The sequence below is a fragment of the Paramisgurnus dabryanus genome, chromosome 7, assembly GCF_030506205.2.
Source record: "Paramisgurnus dabryanus chromosome 7, PD_genome_1.1, whole genome shotgun sequence".
Classification (NCBI taxonomy): Eukaryota; Metazoa; Chordata; class Actinopteri; order Cypriniformes; family Cobitidae; genus Paramisgurnus; species Paramisgurnus dabryanus.
In genome coordinates this window covers 39,571,287-39,582,577 of record NC_133343.1, presented here as the reverse complement: position 1 = coordinate 39,582,577, position 11,291 = coordinate 39,571,287, and the positions used below count along the sequence as shown (strand labels likewise).

General features: G+C 34.9%; 1 long non-coding RNA gene across 3 annotated transcripts; it reads left to right on the top strand.

Moving 5' to 3' along the window:
* Positions 1–558: 558 nt before the first annotated feature.
* On the top strand, positions 559–10,268 carry LOC135734421 (uncharacterized). 3 transcript variants are annotated; one of them, XR_010527331.2, is made up of 9 exons: positions 562–602; positions 3,310–3,341; positions 3,429–3,630; positions 3,726–3,814; positions 4,801–4,862; positions 5,053–5,086; positions 6,762–6,875; positions 6,957–7,078; positions 10,098–10,268. It is a non-coding gene; the product is annotated as an uncharacterized lncRNA (long non-coding RNA). The 3 variants fall into 3 exon arrangements; XR_010527329.2 differs by having other exon boundaries at positions 559–602; positions 3,310–3,630; XR_010527328.2 differs by lacking the exon at positions 562–602 and having other exon boundaries at positions 3,275–3,630.
* The last annotated feature ends 1,023 nt before the right edge of the window (positions 10,269–11,291 follow it).

The following is an 11,291-nucleotide window of genomic DNA, read 5'->3' as shown; positions in this document are numbered from 1 at the left end:
AAGAGTGTGGAGTAAACAGCATCAATCCTTTCTTTAATAAGGAACTCATCTACAAAAAACAAACAAATACTTGTTATACTTTTATGAATTGTCAAGTTGTACAACACACAGCAATTAAGATTAAGACAAACAAAAAAAATCACTGATTTTATTAATTCCATTGTTGTGTCTAATATATAGAAACAACTTGTGTTGTAAAAGGAAAGATGACAGCCAGATGACGTCAAAGTATCGCGAGAGCGAGACGAAATTTGATTTCTTGAATCCTTCTCGCGGTACTCTGACGTCATCCGGCTGTCAGTCTTGCGGCGCCGCATGAAGTCAAAGAAGCCTCCTGACTGCGTGCGAGAACATTTTGAATTATCTGGCACGAGGCATCACACGTCAAAATTCAACTGACACAACGGTCTCGGTGAAGGGAATAAGCAAAAGCTCCTTTAAATTTCGTCATTTTTTATACACATCCCGTTTATTTTGTAGTTAATTGTTAGATAAGTAAGTAATTTCGTCAAGTTTTCGTTACAGAGTAAGATTTCTTTATCATCGTTACCATATACAGTATTTATATTGGTTCAAGAGCGCAGTTTGATAACTCATTCAAGGTTTGTAGCCATATTTATGTTACTCGCTTACTTTGTTTTAGTGTTAGAGTAAATGTATATGGTTTTAAAGTAGTATTAATATAAGTAACTGCGCCTCAATCCGAAGGCTAACCACTGGAGGTAGCATTTGTAGGCTGTATACCTTTTACGTCATCAAGACTGTCATATTTAAGAATATTAACAATTATAAAGTTAACAAATTTTCTCAGTTAATCGTAAATTGTTGTAATATGCTTATGACTCGCGAATGTAATGTTTATTTAACTGAAATAAACCAGGCTTGATGACGTATGCAGCCTGCATATTCGACCTCCGGAGGATGTAGCCTTCTGTTTGAGAAACGGCCTACAAGTGTGAGCGTGCGCGAGATTCTGCCGAATTGATTCTTCAATAATGGCAAAGCAAAAAGTAACTGTCGTGATGATAACCCACATTTTAAGGTTTAAATTAAAACTCCTACCTTACCTTTCCAGGGGGTTCTGTTCCTGCAGTCTTCCAGCAATACTGACGCGTATGACGATGAGGACACGAACTGCACACTACAGTATACCGCCGCCTACTGTACTGTAGTAAAATAACGTGTAGGATTGAATACTGTGGCAAACGCAGTAAAAAAAGCCATTTAATTCATTGTAAAAACAATGGGCATGCCAGTTTAAGTAACTTGTGGGCTAAATCACCAAAATAAGTTTGTAGATGTGGTTCAATTATTTTTAAAATGTGTAGCATAATGGACCAGCCTGAATGTATGTAGCCTATAAATATATTGTTTAGACTTTATTTTTAAACCTTTATTTGGTGGTATATGGTTAAACCTTTTTAATGGTAGCAATAGGCTTTATACCCAGCTGCACTACTTCCTGAACTTCAGCCAGCTCCTTGTTTCCTGTCTGCCATTATTGGACAAACTGATTAATCCAGGTGTGCCTGACCTCAGTAGTCACAACAACAATAATCAGACAGACCTGGATTTATCAGTTTGTCCAATAATGGCAGACAGGAAACAATGGGCTGGCTGAAGTTCAGGAAGTAGTGCAGCTGGGCATAAAGCCTATTAAATAAAAATCTTAAATTGAATCAAATCTCTTATAATAATACATAAAAGCTGGGTAACATTTTAACATTTAACCCCTTAGGTGGCGCAAATACCTTTAGAGTGGGGGGGTGAAATTGTGATATACATCTTCAAATTAATATAACTCTGGCATTTTTTGGTCTAGAAGCCTAATTTTGGTCTTGTTTTAAAGAAGACACTTTGCGGGTTTTCACAGAGGTGAAACGAGGTGAACATATTAAATAATTAAATTGTTATAGCAGTTTATATTTGTTTTAATAAATAGAAATAATTCCATAACATATTATTTTTATAAATAAAATTATAATAATGTAAATGTTTCACAAAAATAATAATGCAAACATGAAGCCATAAGTCTCAAGTAGTTCTGATCCAAATTTCAAGTTAAAATCACAAAAAATGAGGTGTGTGTCACACTTTTAGTGGTTTTGCCAACAACGGCCACTAGGTGTCAACGGTTTGCAGCATACACTTGTCACAAATTATTCAATTACTATCACTGCATTATTATTACTGCAAAAATGTTTTGAAATATGAAAACTACATTCTTAGAGCTTTCCAACAATATATAGTTTGTCAACATTTTTGAAGATTTATAATATGATATTAGAATTATGAATATATAAAATTAATATGCATTCCTATGGGGGGTGGGGTCATATAACTAAAAACTGTCACTACATTATTTCTATCATCAAATGACCTTGAAATATGAAAACTACATTCTGAGAGCTTTCCAGTGATATATAGTTTGTCATGATTTTTTAGGTTTAGAGTTGGGTTTTAGTCTTATAAATACGTAAAAACAAATTAGGCCTACCTGTGGCCCCGTGACATTTTAGAAACTGACTCTCATTACGTCATAATTCTCCCAAAATGGCAATGAAATATGAAAACTACACACCTAGAGCTTTCCAACAATATATAGTTTGTCAAGATTGTTTAGGTTTAGAACAGGGTATTAGTGCTATACATATGCAAAAACAAGTTGAGTCCAACTGTGGCAGTGTGACATTTTAGAAACTGACTCTCATTACATCATTATTTTCCCAAAATGGTGATGCAATATGAAAACTACACTCTTAGAGCTTTCCAGTGATATATAGTTTGTCATGATTGTTTAGGTTTGGAACAGGGTATTAGTGTTACAAATATATAACAACAACGTGGGCCAACCTGTATACCCGTGGCATTTTAGAAAATAGCTCACACTATGTCATTCCTTTACCAAAATAGTGATAATAAATGAAATCTACACTCTTAGAGCTTTCAAATGATATATAGTTTGTCATGATTGGATAAGAATTCAAATGCAAAACACTGAAGTAAATGTTGGCGTCCCGCTGGCGGGACAGTGACATTTATCAGGATATTAATGTTTTGAGGCGCACTCTCTTTAAAATTGAATCAATTACTCTCCCTACATAATTTATTTTATAAAACACTGTTGATATATGTATTCTAGAGGCTTAGACCTTTCCAACAATATATAGTTTGTAGTGATATACATAAAATTTATATGGAAAATATTGACGTAAACTTAGGTGTCCCGTGAGCGGGACAGCGCCACTTATTTTAATATATGTTGATGTGTGTGTATATATATTAACTTTCTTTATTTTGTTTTCTCAGCCTTTAAACATCTAAACATGTCCTCCAAAAAGGTAAGTTCAGCAGATCAGCTTATCTTATTCTGTAATATTGATACTGGTTTGAGAAAAACTAAGATTAAACAACGTACATGTTTCCAGGAAAAAGGGAAAAACACTGGAAAACAATTTCAGCCTAAGGTTTGAGATGGCTAACTGTGTACATTGCCTTTGTGTACTGCAAGCTGAACTTACAGATTTATATGGACTTTACTTACAGGTTTCCTGTGCTGTTTTGCTCCATTTTACAGAACAAAATAAGGCTGAGGTAGCACCATCCTTGTGGTTAGAGTGAAAGAATGTGGTAAGATTTGGTTAATGTTTTATAAAATACAAATGATAAACATGAAGGTCAGCTACATATAAAAAATAATCAAACATGCTTGTGTCCATCTGAAGGGTATTGAGACCAAAATAAATAATGTGCCATTCTGGACAAACAGCTGTGGACAATATAAGCAGTCAGAGTAGCCCATTTTCTCACACAGGTAAAGTATGCAAAGTAATACCAAACTTCTTTTTAACCTTAACAAATACTGGCAATCCAAATTTACAATGTTTATGTGAGGTACTGTGCAAATGTCTTAGGCCACCATGGTACCATTAGATTTGTTATTTTTGCAATTGTATAGTGATCATATATAATTATTTCTCAGTCTCTATATTAGAATACAACCAGAAAATACAGGAAATGTGTATGTAGTATTAAAAACAATATACCGGTAAACGTATAAGCTGAGGTGTCAAGTGTTTAGGGTAAACTCTCCTTCCACTTGAGCAATAGCAGGCAACTGCAGGATCTCTTAAACCTAAATTAAATTAAATCCTAATTTCTAATTCTAATCGAATGACTTCAGGACTTCAGTCTCCTCAAAAAAGCTCAAGATGTGTTTAGTGCCAAGAGAGGTCACACTAAATACTGACTGATGTCTGAAGAAGACATTTAGTTCTGAAAATGGATTTGTTTTTAATTTTGTGTACATTTTTCCTGTATTTACAGTTGGTATTTTAATAAAAAGAGTGAAAAATAAATATGGATGGACATTAAAACTTTGCTAAAACAACAAAGCTGGTGATGGTGTCCCAAGACTTTTGCACAGTAATGTATATTGACCAAGAGTTGTAATGATCAAAACAAATGCATGTCGTCTATTATTTTCTTTAAATGCACATTTATTCACAGTTCAGTAGGACAGTAAATTATCTGAAAGTGAAATCATTATTGAAGGTGATATCATTGTCACTGCATTCATTGTTACATGATTTTAAACAGTGGGAATCATTGTGTAAGTTTCTTAATAATATCAAATACTACTTTTTTGTCTTGTTGTTTCTAGACCTGAGGATAAGATTTCCAGTTTGAAAGTGAAGAAAATGAATAATTATTAACAGCAATTAGTAGTTTTTCAGCTGAGAAGCCAGGTGAAACTATAAGGACACTATGATTTACTTTCATATTATCATTCTTTTATAGATGAGGAGCAACCAGTAAGAAAAAGCAAAAAGATGTTTTGATGTTGCCTGAGGCACCTTATTGTGAGTACATTTTAATGCCATGTACAGTATTTGTAGTATAATGATGATTACTTGATTTATATTTATTAATTTAGCATATGCCTTGAGTGACTTACAAATGATAGAGCATTCAACATTTTACAACAGTTACTACAATACTTACATCATTTATTTTTAAATCTAATTAATTGTTTTTTTATCACAAATGCAGCACATCAGTCAATTTCTTCCAATAATGAATCAAGGTACAGTATTTTGTTATTTTTGATCTTAAATTATTGATATTGATAGGCATTTTCTTCCACACAGACTTATTGTTCATTTATTTTACTGGTGTAGTTAGTAATGTTATTAATAGGGCCGGGACTCGATTAAAAAAATTAATCTAATTAATTAGAGGCTTTGTAATTAATTAATCTAAATTAATCGCATTTTAATCGCATATAAATATTTGACCTGAGAACATTAAGAAGTAATTTTTTACATGGATTTTAGTATACACTCTTAGAAAGGATGTGTTAATTTTATACACATCATTGTGCTGTAAGCTTTTAACACATTATGTGTAATTTTAACACATTATGAGTCATTTTGTCTTGATTTTGTGTTCAAGTATAACACATGTTGTGTTAAAAGTAACACAAAATGTGTTGTTTCAATAATAACACAGAGATGGGTGGATTCCAGGACGACGCAGTTAGTGTGTTGTCCCAGAATCAACACTAATGTGTTGTTTTTAACACATTCGTTCTTAGAGTGTACCATGAATAATGACTGAATACATAAGCTTAAGCAACAAAATATTGTTTATTGAGCCCTATTCGGACAGGATTGGTTTTACAGGGGTAGATGGCGTAATGTAATTTTACCACAGGACGTCGGTAATATTAATGGTCAATTCGGACGGGATTAGAAATCTCTGTAAAACATTCAGAAGTGGGAGGGGTAACTCGTTGGCGCAGCGCGTCACCTCTCGTCTTCACGTGCACGTTACCTTGCTTCCAGATATCAGATGTGCAAACAACATGACACAGACAAGGAAAACGCGAAACACTGTGTTTAATTTCAGTTTGGGGAGAACGTCAGTTTCATAAACAGTTCCATGCCTCTGAGAAGTAAATTTGACTTTTTTTAAAAAGTTTGTGTCGTGTTTTATTCAGAAACTGACTTGTAACTGACTTGTTTTTCCGTCTAGAACGCAAGTAAACGCTTCTTTAAGCGCTTTTATATTTAAAAGAAACCCGCAAATTAAAAGGAAATGACGCGATTTACGTGTATATTTACAGCTGGTCTATTCGCACTGGATTTGTATTACCTGAGGTAATTTCTCCGGACCTTTTTACAGAAGGTAAAAGACGCCGTAATCTTTACTGACATTGTCCGTAATGATTACTGACATGGAGCATTCGGACTGGACTAAAATCACCGAGAAGCTCTGATAAAAACTTGCTTTACCCCACATCCCTATGTAAAACTAATCTCGTCCGAATAAGTCGTTGTGCCCGGAGTCGGGCTAATGTCCACGCTAGCTGCTGTATGTTTTGCATTGAGATGCTCGATGTGCTGCGGTGATATGTGAATTCCTTGTTGCATAGCTTACACACAACCATGTTTTTATCGTCGCTTACATCCGTTCGTTTTTTATAAAAAAATTCCCATCCACGGGGCCAACCAAAGCGATCTCATCAGCCTCTTGGTTCATGTTCACTGTGGTTTGTTGTGAAGTCATGAACGCTAGTTGGTGCTCCAGTATAATCGGTCCGCCGAAACTCATGAGAAATGTTCCGCGGTGCAAAAATAAGTGCGATTAAAATGCGTTAAAAAATTTTAACGCGTTATTTTTGTGTAATTAATTAATCTTAATTAACGCGTTAAAGTCCCGGCCCTAGTTATTAATGTTTCAAAACTCATTCTTGAAAGAAATCCTGGAGTGGAGAATCATTCTGAAAGTAGACCAAACACAGGACAACACCACAGCAGTGGTTGGAAAAATGCAGCAGACAATGAGCAAACCAAGCTGACTTTCAAAAGATGGTATGTGCCATAACACATGCAACATTACTAGTCACTGCTGACGTTTTACCCATGTTTATTACGGATTGTTTTTGTTTGTAGATTCGTTATCTGTTTCTTCAAAGGGGAGGCAGTTTGGGAGATGGGAAATAGGAGGATGCTACAGCTACACAGGGCGAATTTCAGCAGCTCAGTTTCACACTTGCAACTAACAATGAATTATAGTGAGTCTGTGTGAATCCCAAACATCTCAAAATTATTTTTGTATATATATTGTATGTAAATTGTAATGTTGTAAATAAGAATGTACATTGTAAATGTTAATAGCACATAAACATTAATAGCAATTAATAGTCTATTTTTAAAACAAAAATAATGTTTGATGCTTTGGATACATATAGTATCATATACTCTACGTAGTATACTTCAAGATGCCTTTAACACAAAAACCTACAATAATATCAAAGATCAATATATAAGACAACTTACTTTATTTCAGGGGTCGGGAACAGGCGGCCCGCGGGCCAAGAGTGGCCCGCCAGCAAAATTTTCTGGCCCGCCGGATTATTTTGGAAGTCCGTTTTTTAATCAGACTATTTTTATTTTACAATAACAGTTTACAAATATGGCTCCTATAATTCCTTCATTCGTTTTTTTAAATTTAAACCAAAAAGAAAATAAAGAAAAACGACTTTTCTGAACTAAAATGAAAAAAAAAACAAATAGGCCTAACGACTCGTTTTCCGATTTTCTGATTGTGCGCTCAGATCAAAAGAAGAAAAAATTAATGAAACAGGTAAAGACTAATTTTTATTTAACACCTTAGCAGACATATACCAATTAAATAATTTTAAACAGATCATGTACTATTGTGGTAACAGATTACAGCCGTTTTAATAATGGTTTGAATAGCAACCATGCGCCAGTTTTATTCTATTACAGTCCGACTTTTGAACTTTTTTCATTATTATTTATTCGTAATAAATAATATGTATTACCTGATAAAACATATTTGCACTAAATGCTGCACAAAACTCTTCCACTAGCCTACTTGAGAAAAGCCGTAGCCGCGCGGCGATTTCCCCGCTGCATACTGTATGAAACGCCCAAAAGGATTCATGCGGCGCATGATGAAATTTTAAAGTATAAAGACGGTAGCGGAACTCTGGGGTACCTATACTTTGGACGGAGCGGGTGGTCTGACTGACAATAGCCCTCCTGTGACAGCGTATCCACACTTCATTCTGACCACCTGTACATCTTTAGGAGCTGTTTGGAACTGAAACCATTGTCAGCCAACAACATTATTTTTGTGCAATTATGTTTGAAATAGTTTGGCAGAAAATAGCTTATTTCATTTGTAAGTAGGGCAATATGGTTTCCGTTTATGTTGGTTAGATATTTGAGTGATAGGCTTTGTCCTATTTAATTTATATTATTTATATTTCATTATTTTTTCTGTGTCATTTTCTCTGCTGACAGTACAATGTTAAAATAATATTTATATTGACACGAACACAATTTTTGTATAGCATTTATAATTGTTATAGGCTACTTAATCTCTCTCTTTCAGTTAGAGACATTTGAATTTGAGATTCTGGAAACGAGATTTAGGTTTTGAGTGTATTTTAAGCGTTGCTGAATAGAAACTTGTGGGAGCTGGACAAAAAAAAAAACAGTCCCGCGCAGACCTCCTTAAACCTTAGGTGTATATGTGTGTGTCCCGAATAAATGATAACTAAAAATGGAATAAAGTTCAAAAGCCGGACTGTAAGAGACTTTTATGGGACTTTTATGCCTGTAAAATGTTACCACTATAGTACTTGATCTGCTTAAAATGATTTCATTGATATATGCCTATAAAGGTGTTAAATTCAGGAATAAATAATGGAAAAACAAGTTGTTGTTTTTTTCATTTTTTTATTTTTGTTTTTAATTTGAAAAAACGATTGAACGAATGATACACGGACCCATCATATTCCATGATTATAGGCATATTGCGGGTGCAAACAGACAAAGAAACAGCAGAACAACCATGTTTTAAGCAAATTTAAATGCCGTCTTTCGTCTTTTAAATAGGGAATAAATTTAAAAAAAATAAAAATAAAAAAATTCAGCTGGCCCGCTTTATTTTATGTCATAGCAAAACTATTTTTATACTCTGTGTGACCTATGCTCTCTCTGAGATGTGTATGTTCATTTTGTAGCTGGTCAGGGTAGAAGCATGCTACCATTAGATTAGTTGTTTTTGCAATTGTGTAGTGATCATATATAATTATTTCTCAGTGTCTTTATTAGAATACAACCAGCAAATACAGGAAATGTGTATGTGGTATTAAAAACAGTATAAAGTATAAGCTGAGGTGTCAAGTATTTAGGGTAAACTCCCCTTAAACTTGAGCAATAGCAGGCAACTGCAGGATCTCTTAAACCTAAATAAAATGAAATTCTAACTCTAATCATCAAATGACTTAAGGCTTTTTTGAGGAGAATGAAGTCCTGAAGATGTGTTTCGTGCCAAGAGAGGTCACACTAAATACTGACTGATGCCTGAAAAAGACATTTACTTCTGAAAATTGTTTTGTTTTTAATTGTGTGTAAATTTTTCCTGTATTTTCTGTTTGTATCTTAAAAAAGAGTGAAAAATAAATATGGATGGACATTAAAACTTTGCTAAAACAACAAAGCTAATGATGGTGGCCTTAGACTTTTGCACAGTAATGTTTGTTACCCATTTTATGTGTAAATGCAAATCAATATGAATATGAATTCTCCCAGTATGGTTTCCGCTGGTCAGGCTGGTGTAGCAGGATTGTTTTAGAGGGACTTTTGCACAGTACTGTATGTCCACATTTACCCACCTTTACTTTGAGTGAACTGTAACAGCAACAATAATGCCATAAGCATGAAATACTAGGTAAAAGTGAGTTGTGCATGCTTTCTAGTTTTGGCACAGAATTCTGTCTCCCTTATCTTTTAAATGTTTGCTACAGATATTTTGCAAGACATTTTAAACATATCGGGGCGGTTTCCCAGACAGGGAAATCTTAAATACATCAGTGCCCTTTGTTTAACATCATAATGCACACAAGTAATGTTTTTAGTAAGGCATGTTTGTTAAAACGAGTTATATTTCATAATTAAACTGAGGCATAGTCCTGGTTTAAGCTAATCCTTGTCAGGGAAACCACCCAATAAATAATAACTACTTATCTTTTAAATGTGTTCATTTCATTGTTTTAGGTTAGAAGACAACGGAAATATTTGACATGGGAGTCCAGCAGACAGCCAGAGACACGCACACACACGGAGCTGAAGCGCGTTTGACTGACGCGTACGGGAGATCAGGCACGCGCACGGGAGCTCGCTCGCGCACGCACACACAAACACGGAGCACAGGAAAATTACAACTGTTCAATTAAAATAAAAGAACTTTGTGGTAAAAAATGTTTAGCGTGTCTGATTTCATTGGTTGTAATGAAATAAAACGATGTGCTGAGGACTTTAGGCGAACGTCCCCTAAAAGTCCAGAAAGTCCGCTGACCGTCCTGCAAACGTCCTTGTGAAAGTCCGGAGGACGTCTTCGCGGACGTCCGCTCAACGTAACAGGGGACCCTACACGATAACGTCCATGGGACGTTCGCAGAGGACATTTAGGGGACGTCCTGGGGACCTTTTTCTTTTTAGCTGGGCAGGTAACGTGAGCTTTGCAAAAAAATGGTTATTATTCGCATGGCTACTTTTACTTTTAATACTTTAAGTACATTTCCAAGCCTGTACTTTGGTACTTTTACTTGAGTAAAGAAGTTAAATCAGTACTTCTACTTTTACCAGAGTATTTTTTAATACAAATATCTGTAAAAATATGCTACACAGGACCTTTAGTTATAATAAAGTGTCTTAAAGGTCTCTTTTTCTAATTTTAGACCCCTGTAGATGAGTAACTTTCTAGCTGTTAACAGGGGCGATTCCAGGATTTTATAAATGGGGGGCACAGGGGGGACCAAGAACCAGTCAGGGGGGGCAATCAAAAAATTGAAATGAAAATAAATACTGGTTTAGAAAATATTAAGCAAAGTTCCCAAAATCTTGTGCAATGTGTTGGACTTTAATCGTCCTGCATGTTCTTAATGAGGAGATCAGACACGTAACTCAAATCAAATTATTTTTAATAAGTATCTCAAATGAAATATTACAGAGCTCTGGGTCAAAACTGTCCCTGTCTTTACACAACACCAATGCAGAAACAAATCCCCCGAGGAGCGGTTGATCTGATCTGCCTCTCCCTCTGACCCAAAAAATATATATGTGCAGTTGGGTGGGGGCCTGTTCGATGAAAATTTTTACTTCTTTCTTAAAGGTTCACCAGACCCGTTCGATGGAAAGTTGTACTTCTGTTTTAGAAGTTCATCATGTTATAAATAACTATGACCGTTA